This window comes from Triticum urartu, chromosome 2A (assembly GCF_056163025.1).
Source record: "Triticum urartu cultivar PI428250 chromosome 2A, HENAU_Tu73, whole genome shotgun sequence".
NCBI lineage: Eukaryota > Viridiplantae > Streptophyta > Magnoliopsida > Poales > Poaceae > Triticum > Triticum urartu.
Genome location: NC_141874.1, coordinates 309,401,662 through 309,411,500, shown reverse-complemented (window position 1 = coordinate 309,411,500; position 9,839 = coordinate 309,401,662). Strand labels below are relative to the sequence as shown.

The window sequence follows — 9,839 nt, the reverse complement described above, 5'->3', positions numbered from 1 at the left end:
CGAATATAACTTGTAGTAGGAGGGAGCCCATACAACGAGCCCCTGGGCCTAGCGTTACTCCTTTAAAGGTAGTATTGCTATGGCGAATTTGTGTTGGGTCTAACCCCATCCCGCGGATTGTATCCTGGTATATTAGGTTTAGGCTGCTGCCGCCGTCCATCAAGACTCGTGTGAAGTGATATCCGCCAATTACTGGGTCTAATACCAGGGCAGCCCATCCTGCGTGTCGGATACTTGCTGAGTAATCGCGATGGTCGAAAATGATCGGTTGAGACGACCACTGGCAGGACTTTGCGGTGACAGGCACTTGGGTATATTTTCCTGGGGGTGCCGCATTGTTTTTTCCCTTCATCATGTGTAGTACGTTTACTGTTTTGACTTCTGGTGGGAATTTCTTTTGTTCCCCAGTGTCTTGCTTGGGAGGCTCGTCCTCGTCTTCACTTGGTGTGTCCTCCCCCTTGTGTACGGCGTTGAGCTTGCCGAACTGCTTGAAGATCCAACATTCTCTATGGGTATGATTAGCGGGCTTGCTAGGGGTACTATGTATCTGACATAACTGGTCCAGAATTTTGTTGAGGATGGACGGTTCGTCCCTGGTGCCTTTAGTGGGCGGCTTTTGACCTGGCCGGGAACTTTTGAATCCAGCATTTACTGTCGTGCCCTTCATGCTGTCTTCTTTATTCCGGCGTTTGCTATTGCTGTTGCGCTGTGATTTCCCATTTCCATCTCTAACTTCAGATGTACTGGGGTCGCTGGTGCTGCATCTGGCTAGCCAGCTGTCCTCACCCGCGCAAAAGTGGGTCATGAGGTTTGTTAATGCGGCCATCGTTCTCGGCTTATTTTGGCCGAGGTGTCTGGCGAGCCATTCGTCACAGATGCTATGCTTGAAAGCTGCCAAGGCTTCGGCGTCCGGACAGTCGACAATCTAGTTCTTTTTAATGAGAAACCTGTTCCAAAGCTTTCGGGCTGACTCTCCAGGCTGTTGAGTTATATGACTCAAATCGTTCGCATCCGGAGGTCGGACATAAGCTCCTTGAAAATTTGCCCGAAAGGCATCTTCGAGCTCTTCCCAACTTCCAATGGAGCTTTCGTGGAGGCCTTTGAGCCAGTGACGAGCTGGCCCTTTGAGCTTGAGGGGTAAGTATTTGATGGCATGGAGATCATCTCCTCGAGCCATATGGATATGAAGGATACAGTCCTCAATCCAAACCCCAGGGTCTGTTTTCCCATCGTATGCCTCTATGTTTACGGGCCTGAATCCCTCTGGAAATTCATGGTCCAGCACCTCATCGGTGAAACATAGGGGGTGTGCGGCACCCCTGTAACTGGGTGTACCGCGTTGTTCTGATGCTTGTTGTGTTGCATTGTATGCTGGGCGCGCTTGCGTGGTCCATAGATGGATCTTGTTGCACCGTCCTTTGGGTGCGAGCCCTCGCATGGGTCGCGTGTTTTATTGTGAGCAGCATTGTATTCCATTCTGTGTTGATAGAGGGGTCATCTATCCGACCAGGTGGTTGCTTTGATATTTGGTTGTGGGGGGTCGGAGGCCTCCTCATTGAATTCGGGTAGCAGCTTCCGCTTTCGGTAGCTCTTTGAGGGGCGATCGTCATCGTACATTGCTGCTGTATTAAGTATTTTACTCCATCTGAATTGGAGTTTGTTTTGCGCGGCCTTGAGCCTTCACTTCTGCTTTTTAAGGCTCCTTGCGGTGACAACGAGCCTTTCATGGGCATTCTGATGCTCCGGGTGCCTGTCCGGCGTTATGTCGTCCGGACCATTATCCCTGATGGGATTTGTTTGTTCGGTTTGAATATCTGGATTGCCGTTGTCCGGCAGCGGTTCGCCCTGCTCCAGCGCTGGGTCTGTGTGATCGCTATTTTTGTCAAGGCGGGATTTGGGGCGGCGCTTGCGTCACCGTTTTGACTGCTTTTCGAGGGAACGGGCCTTCGGTGCATCCTTCCACTCCTCGTCGTCATCTTTTGGTGTGTCCACCGTGTATACGTCATATGACGAGGTGGCGTTCTAGGGCCCAACAGGCGCTGGTTCTTCATTGTCCCCTTCATCGGCGTCCATACCGTCGATGTCTTTGGAGTCAAAGTCGAGCATGTTGGTTAAATCGTCGACAATGGCTACAAAGTGGGTGGTGGGTGGGCTTTGAATTTCTTCATCGTCCGTACTCCAACCTTGCTGACCGTAGTCCGGCCAGGGCTCTCCTAATAAAGAGAGAGACTTTAGTGACTTCAGGATATCGCCGAAAGGCGGGTGCTGAAAGATGTCTGCGGCAGTGAACTCCATGATCGGCGCCCAATCGGATTCGATTGGCAGGGCGCGGAGGGTTCGGAGTCCGGCTCCTTAGAGTCACGAGCCGTAGAGTACAGGGCTGGTGTTCGGCTCAATCGCCGTTTGGATCGCAGCCCCCGAGGTGGCGTCCAACCGCCCATCCTCGATCGGCGCAGTTGGCTCCGAACTAAGGGCCGGAGCCGGTGCGGGTGCGGCCTCCAGGGCACCGTTCGGCGGCAGAGTTAGATCATGCTCGTCATGATAGTGTGGTGCGCTCGGCAGTGGCTCGAATCCGTCGAGGATCAAGTCCCCGCGGATGTCAGCCGTGTAATTTAAACTTCCGAATCTGACCTGACGGCCAGGGGCGTAGCTTTCGATCTGCTCTAGATGGCCAAGTGAATTGGCCCGCAGTGCGAAGCCGCCAAAGACAAAGATCTGTCCGGGAAGGAAGGTCTCACCCTGGACTGCATTGCCGTTGATGATCGTATGAGCCATCGAGCCTGACAGCGACGGCACAAAGGAACTCTCAATGAAAGCACCAATGTCGGTGTCAAAACCGGCGGATCTCGGGTAGGGGGTCCCGAACTGTGCGTCTAGGCCGGATGGTAACAGGAGGCAAGGGACACGAAGTTTTACCAAGGTTCGGGCCCTCTCGATGGAGGTAAAACCCTACGTCCTACTTGATTAATATTGATGATAGGGGTAGTACAAGAGTAGATCTACCACGAGATCAAAGAGGCTAAACCCTAAAAGCTAGCCTATGGTATGATTGTTGATGTGTATGTTGTCCTACGGACTAAAACCCTCCGGTTTATATAGACACCGGAGAGGGTTAGGGTTACATAGAGTCGGTTACAATGGTAGGAGATCTGAACATCCGTATCGCCAAGCTTGCCTTCCACGCCAAGGAAAGTCCCTTCCGGACACGGGACGGAGTCTTCAATCTTGTATCTTCATAGTCCAGGAGTCCGGCTGAAGGTATAGTTCGGCTATCCGAACACCCCCTAATCCAGGACTCCCTCAGCGGGCATGTCTCCGGACTCGCTGGGGCCGAAGGAGATTGGGGAGGTGGAGGAAGTGGAGGGGGATGCGTCGGAGCTCATGCAGCAAGTTGATCTAGTGGGGGAGATGTGATGGAGGAAGAGGAGGGGGTGATCCAATGGGGGGAGATGTGAAGGTGGAAGAGGAGGGGGTGACAAGGATGAGGAGGACGATGAGGAAGGCGTGGACAAGGATGACAAGGACGACGAGGAAGGCATGGACGAGGATGAGGAGGACGACAAGGAAGGTGTGGACGAGGACGACGAGGAAGGCGTGGATGAGGATGACGAGGACGACGAGGAAGACTTGGACGAGGATGATGAATACGACGAGGAAGGCGTAGACGAGGACGACGACGACGAGGAGGAGGGAGATGATGAGGACGACGAGGAGGCTGGTGACAACGAAGACGAGGACGGCGAGGAGTGGGGTGACGAGGATGACGAGGCGGAGTTCTATCTTGGTGAGTTGGCCATGATGGCGGAGCATACCGCTATCCTGGAGTCCATCCAAGATGAGGCATATGTGGAGTCCAACCGGCTCTTCCTCCGGGAAGAATAGGCAAAGACCGATGTGCTCTTCGACGAGCTAGATGCGGAGCAGGAGGCGGAGGCCAACAACGTCGATATCAGAATGGAGATAGTGGACATCTCCGACGACGGGGAGTAGTGTAGTTTTGTTGGTAGATGTTTGCTTTTCCATGGTTTTTATGCTTTTCATGTTTTGTGTGTCTATAAAGGTTCAACAATGTCAAGCAATTGTCGATGTCAGAACGGAGACAATTTCGTTTCCATGTCAAGCAATCGTGTTTTGTTCTTAAGTAGTAGTACTACCCCGTCCCAAAATAAATGTGTCAACTTTGCAGTACAATTCACATTGTACTGGTTAGTACAGGGTTGGGCGAATTAATTTGTGATGGCAGGTGTATGTTTTATTACAAATTGCAGTTTCAAGTACCATATTTGGGTCGGAAGGAGTATGTTTTATTACACTATATTGTTTTATTATAGATTGCAGTTTCAAGTACAAAATAAATGTCTCAACTAGGGCACATATTTGATTCTAGAGATTTCAGTGTGGTTAGATTTGAATATGGTTTCAAAATGGTTAGATTCTAGAGAGGCACTCAGCAACATGCACAAAAAAGCCACAGATGTGCTTCTCAGAAGCACCGTCTTGCATGGTCTTACCGCAAGATGGGATTCGACATTTATCCAGGACATTCCGGGTTTTATAAGTGTAGAAAGATTTGTTTTTCACTTATATGTTGTGTCGTAGAGGCACGGCTATTACTTTTGTGAGAGGCATGAATGTGCCGACAGAACGGGCACGGTCACGTATGAAATAGGTGCAAGGTGGTCCCTAGTGTCTCCTTAATGTATCATCTATACACTTTACTGTTACATGCACGATCATCGTTCTTGTCGAGGCACGAAGGTGAAGGATGGAGCCTTTGCCTCTACGGTAGTCACGCCCCATATTAAGAAGGAAGCAAATCTTCACAGACCCAATACGTCGGAAGCTGGCTGTAAGGCACGCTCCTCCCTCTGCGTTTTCGATGACATCACGTTTAGTGCTAGTGGGGTGGACGTAATGCTCGGTTTGCTGATGTTTTTGTTGTCAGCAACTTTCTTAACATGTTACGCATGACAGAGGTACGGTTTTACCCGACATAGAGGCATGCACGTAACTAACTGGAGGCACGGAGACGTTATTCTGAGGGACGTACGGATGCGAAAAGGATAGTGATGCAAGGACGTGAAGGTGTGCCTCTGCTTTAAAGAAGCATTCACTGACACATTTTCATTGCGGGGGGCATGAACTATGAGCTCCATGTGTTTTCGAAGGCATAGGCCTCATTAATGAACATATCAGAGAGAAGGTGAATCTTTTGGTTGACGTCTAGAATGTTGCGTAAAATGACGTGAAGCCAAGTTACGCATAGTCCCCTTCGTATCAGAGGCACATAGGCACATAAGTGCCTATTGTGGTGCACTGGAAATAAACTTGTGCAAAAGACATGTAAACTGCAAGCAAACTACAAGGTTAACTGCGACACAAGCACACCTAAATTTATAACAAGCAAACGGCAGTCTTGAGGGAAAGCAAATCTAATGAGAAATCTAGAATGGCATGAGCAATGTTCTAGATACTTTTGTTGGCCGGGACCACCTGCTTCAGTAGTCGTAGTCGCCACAGGACCTAGCGCGCTTCCTGGTCTGCTCCTTGTCGAGTTTTGCCTGGCAAAGCCCTTCCTGGATGATGGTGAGGCGACTCCATATCTCGTACGGAGCGTAAGCGTCCTTTGCAGCATACTCGATGTGCCTCATGGACAGGGGCATGCATGCCCAACGGCTGCGTTCTGCGTTGGTGAGCTCAACGTCGTGGACAAGGATGCCTGAGACGTCCCTAAGGGAGTCCATAGGCTTGGTAGCTGTAGGCACCCTTCATTCCTTCTGGATGTCGATGAAGTGGGCGATCTCCAGTCCGATGCGGCCGAGCATCTCTATGTCGTCGTCGATGGAGAAGCCAACAAACGTGTACCCGTGGTCCGCAAGGAAGTTGTAGAACTTGGTGCAGTTCTTGTCGGTAATGCTCAGTTGGAAGAGCAGCACCGGATGATCCTTGCCGACAGAGAGCTGGACAAGGGCGGGTTTCTGATCTTCGCCATGGTCGTTGGTGTACTTCACATCAACTCTGACGATCTTGTGGCGCTCGAACTAGAGGTGTCACTCGTACTGCTCAATGGTGGTCGCCGCCTTGTGCAAGTCGTTGGTGTGGATCACGTGCAACTTTGTGTTGCCATGGGCCTGCACCTCCATGAATTCCCTGGTGATTCCCATGGCCTGGAGCAGTTGGTCCTCCTGCAACCTGGTTTTTCATGGGGAACAATGAGTGGGAGCGCAATGGAGATTTCTGTTCTTTGTGTGTGAGAAGGCCGCGGTGGGAGTCTAAATTTAAGGGCGGGGAAGTGGCAAAGGAGTGCACGATCTCACTGTCGATGCGGTTGTGCACATCGTGGGTTCTGGATCGTGGTTTTTCTTTATAAAAAATAACAATAAAATCAGCAGTTATATTTTTAACAACCGTCGTATCTCCAGCAAGTCGTGGAGATGATCGTTGTCTTGCGTAGTTTACTGTCAAATGTTAACTTTTACAATTTATCACGTGAGGCATGCAGGGGCAGTATGTAGAGGCACAAGTCTCTGACCAAGAGAAGCATGCTTCAAGTGGCAGCATTAACTCTCAAACACACGGGCGTGGTACATTTATTGGGAGTGGCAATTGTTTTCAGTGATCCATTCGCTGATAGGAGCAGTGTTGTGTTTCTTCAGAGGCACTGTTGTGTGTCCGTGTTGCAACTGACGCTACTAGATGGTTAGAAAGAACGAGAAGCAACGAGAGGCGTGGACATGCAGCTGCAAGAAGCACTCATACAATGAGAGGCGAAACAAGAGGCACATATACGATGCTACTTGAGGCACGGAGTTGAAGCTACGTGCTTGCACGGACGTCAATTCGTGCTATGGTGCTACGTGAGGCACGGGCATGAACAAATAGTCATACACTCAACTACATGCGCAAAAAGCCACATATGTGTTTCTAAGAAGCACAGGCCTCCATGGTTTTACCGCAAGGTGGGATTCGACATTTATCCAGGGCATTCCAAGTTTTACAAGTGTAGTAAGAATCGTTTTTCACTTATATGTTCTGTGGTAGAGGCACGGCTATTACTTGTGTGACGAAGGAATGTACGTCTAATGTACGTGACACGAGGATTGACAATAGGCGTCTATTACTGTTTTCCCAGAATGTTTTTCAATTAACTGCGAGAGGCGTGAATGTTCCGATGGAATAGGCACGGCCATGTCTGAAATAGTTGCAAGGTCATCCCTAAGGTGTCCTATACGCTTTACAGTTACAAGCACGGTCGTCGTTCTTGCCGAGGCACGGAGGTTACTGATGGAGCCTATGCCTCTGCGATAGTCACCTCCCATATTAAGAAGGAAGTAAATCTTCATAGACCCGATACGTCGAAAGCTGGCCATAAGGCACGCTCCTGCCTCTGTGTTTTTGGTGACGTCATGTTTAGTGCCAGCGGGGTCGACGTAATGCTCGGTTTTCTGATGTTTTTGTTATCAGCAACTTTCTTAACATGTTACACATGACAGAGGTACGGTTTTACCCGACGAACTGGAGGCACGGACGTGATTCTAAGGGAGGTAGGGACGCGAAGGATCGTGATGCAAGCACGTGAAGGTGTGCCCCTATTTTCAAGAAGCTTTCATTGACACATTTTCATTGCGGGGCCATGGCCTATGAGTTTCATGTGTCTTCGAAGGCATTCGGTGTAGGATCAAAAGTATGTCTAGAGGGGGGTGATTAGACTACTTGACCAAATAAAAGTCTAGCCTTTTCCCAATTTTAGTTCTTGGCAGATTTTAGCTATCTTAGCACAAGTCAAGCAATCTCCACACAATTCAAGCAAGCATGCAAAAGAGTATATGAGCAGCGGAAAGTAAAGCATGCAACTTGCAAGAATGTAAAGGGAAGGGTTTGGAGGATTCAAACGCAATTGGAGACACGGATGTTTTTGTCGTGGTTCCGATAGGTGGTGCTATCGTACATCCACGTTGATGGAGACTTCAACCCACGGAGGGTAACGGTTGCGCGAGTCCACGGAGGGCTCCACCCATGAAGGGTCCACGAAGAAGCAACCTTGTCTATTCCATCATGGCCGTCGCCCACGAAGGACTTGCCTCACTAGCGGTAGATCTTCACGAAGTAGGCGATCTCCTTGCCCTTACAAACTCCTTGGTTCAACTCCACAATCTTGTCGGAGGCTCCCAAGTGACACCTAGAGACACCACTCTCCAAGAAGTAACAAATGGTGTGTTGATGATGAACTCCTTGCTCTTGTGCTTCAAATGATAGTCTCCCCAACACTCAACTCTCTCTCACAGGATTTGGATTTGGTGGAAAGAAGATTTGAGTGGAAAGCAACTTGGGGAAGGCTAGAGATCAAGATTCATATGGTTGGAATGGAATATCTTGACCTCAACACAAGTGTAGGTGGTTCTCTCTCAGAAAATGTGTATTGGTAGTGTAGGTATGTTCTGATGGCTCTCTTCTCGAATGAAGAGTGGGTGGAGGGGTACATATAGCCTCCACACAAAATCTAACCGTTACACACAATTTGCCAAACTCGGTGGGACCAAATGGTTAAACTCGGTCGGACCGATTCAGCAAACCTAGTGACCGTTAAGATTTTCGGTGGGACTGAGATGCAACTCGGTAGGACCGATATGGTTAGGGTTAGGGCATAACATAATCTCGGTGTGACCGATTACACAAACTCAGTGGGACCGATTTTGGTAATAAGCTAACCAGAGAGTTGGTCAGGTAAACTCGGTGGGACCGATTCGCTCATCTCGGTGAGACCGAACTGTTACATAAGGGAAACAGAGAGTTTACATTGCAATCTCGGTGGGACCGGTCGCTCATCTCGGTAAGACCGAAACGTTACGAAGGGAAACAGAGAGATTACAATCCCATCTCAGTGAGACCGAGATCCCTATCGGTGAGACCGATTTGCCTAGGGTTTGTGGCAGTGGCTATGAGATTTGAAACTCGGTGGCGCCGGATAGAAAGAATCGGTGGGGCCGAGTTTGACTTTTGGTTTAGGTCATATGTGGATGTGGGAAGGTAGTTGAGGATTTTGGAGCATATCACTAAGCATTTTGAGCAAGCAAGCCATTAAGCAACACCTCATCCCTCCTTGATAGTATTGGCTTTTCCTATAGACTCAATGTGATCTTGGATCACTAAAATATAAAATGTAGAGTCTTGAGCTTCAAGCTTGAGCCAAACTTTTTGTCCTTAGAATTTTGAGGGATCCACTTTCCTCATCCATGCCATGCCATTCATTGAGCTTTTCCTGAAATATTAATCTTGGAATAATGTTAGCTCAATGAACTATATGTTGTTAGGAATTACCAAAACCACCCAGGGATAGTTGCACTTTCAATCTCCCCCTTTTTGGTAATTGATAAAAACCAGCGGATCTCGGGTAGGGGGTCCCGAACTGTGCGTCTAGGCGGATGGTAACAGGAGACAAGGGACACAATGTTTTACCCAGGTTCGGGCCCTCTTGATGGAGGTAAAACCCTACGTCCTACTCGATTAATATTGATGATATGGGTAGTACAAGAGTAGATCTACCACGAGATCAAGGAGGCTAAACCCTAGAAGCTAGCCTATGGTATGATTGTTGTATGATGAAGTTGTCCTACGGACTAAAACCCTCCACTTTATATAGACACCGAAGAGGGTTAGGGTTACACAAAGTCGGTTACAATGGTAGGAGATCTTGAATATCCGCATCGCCAAGCTTGCCTTCCACGCCAAGGAAAGTCCCATCCGGACACGGGACGAAGTCTTCAATCTTGTATCTTCATAGTCCTGAAGTCCGGCTGAAGGTATAGTCCGGCTACCCGAACACCCCCTAAACCAGGACT

At 49.2% G+C, this 9,839-nt stretch overlaps 1 pseudogene; it reads right to left on the bottom strand.

Annotated features, from left to right (window-relative positions):
* Positions 1–5,498: 5,498 nt before the first annotated feature.
* LOC125534482 (uncharacterized) lies at positions 5,499–6,164 on the bottom strand (annotated as a pseudogene).
* Positions 6,165–9,839: the final 3,675 nt, after the last annotated feature.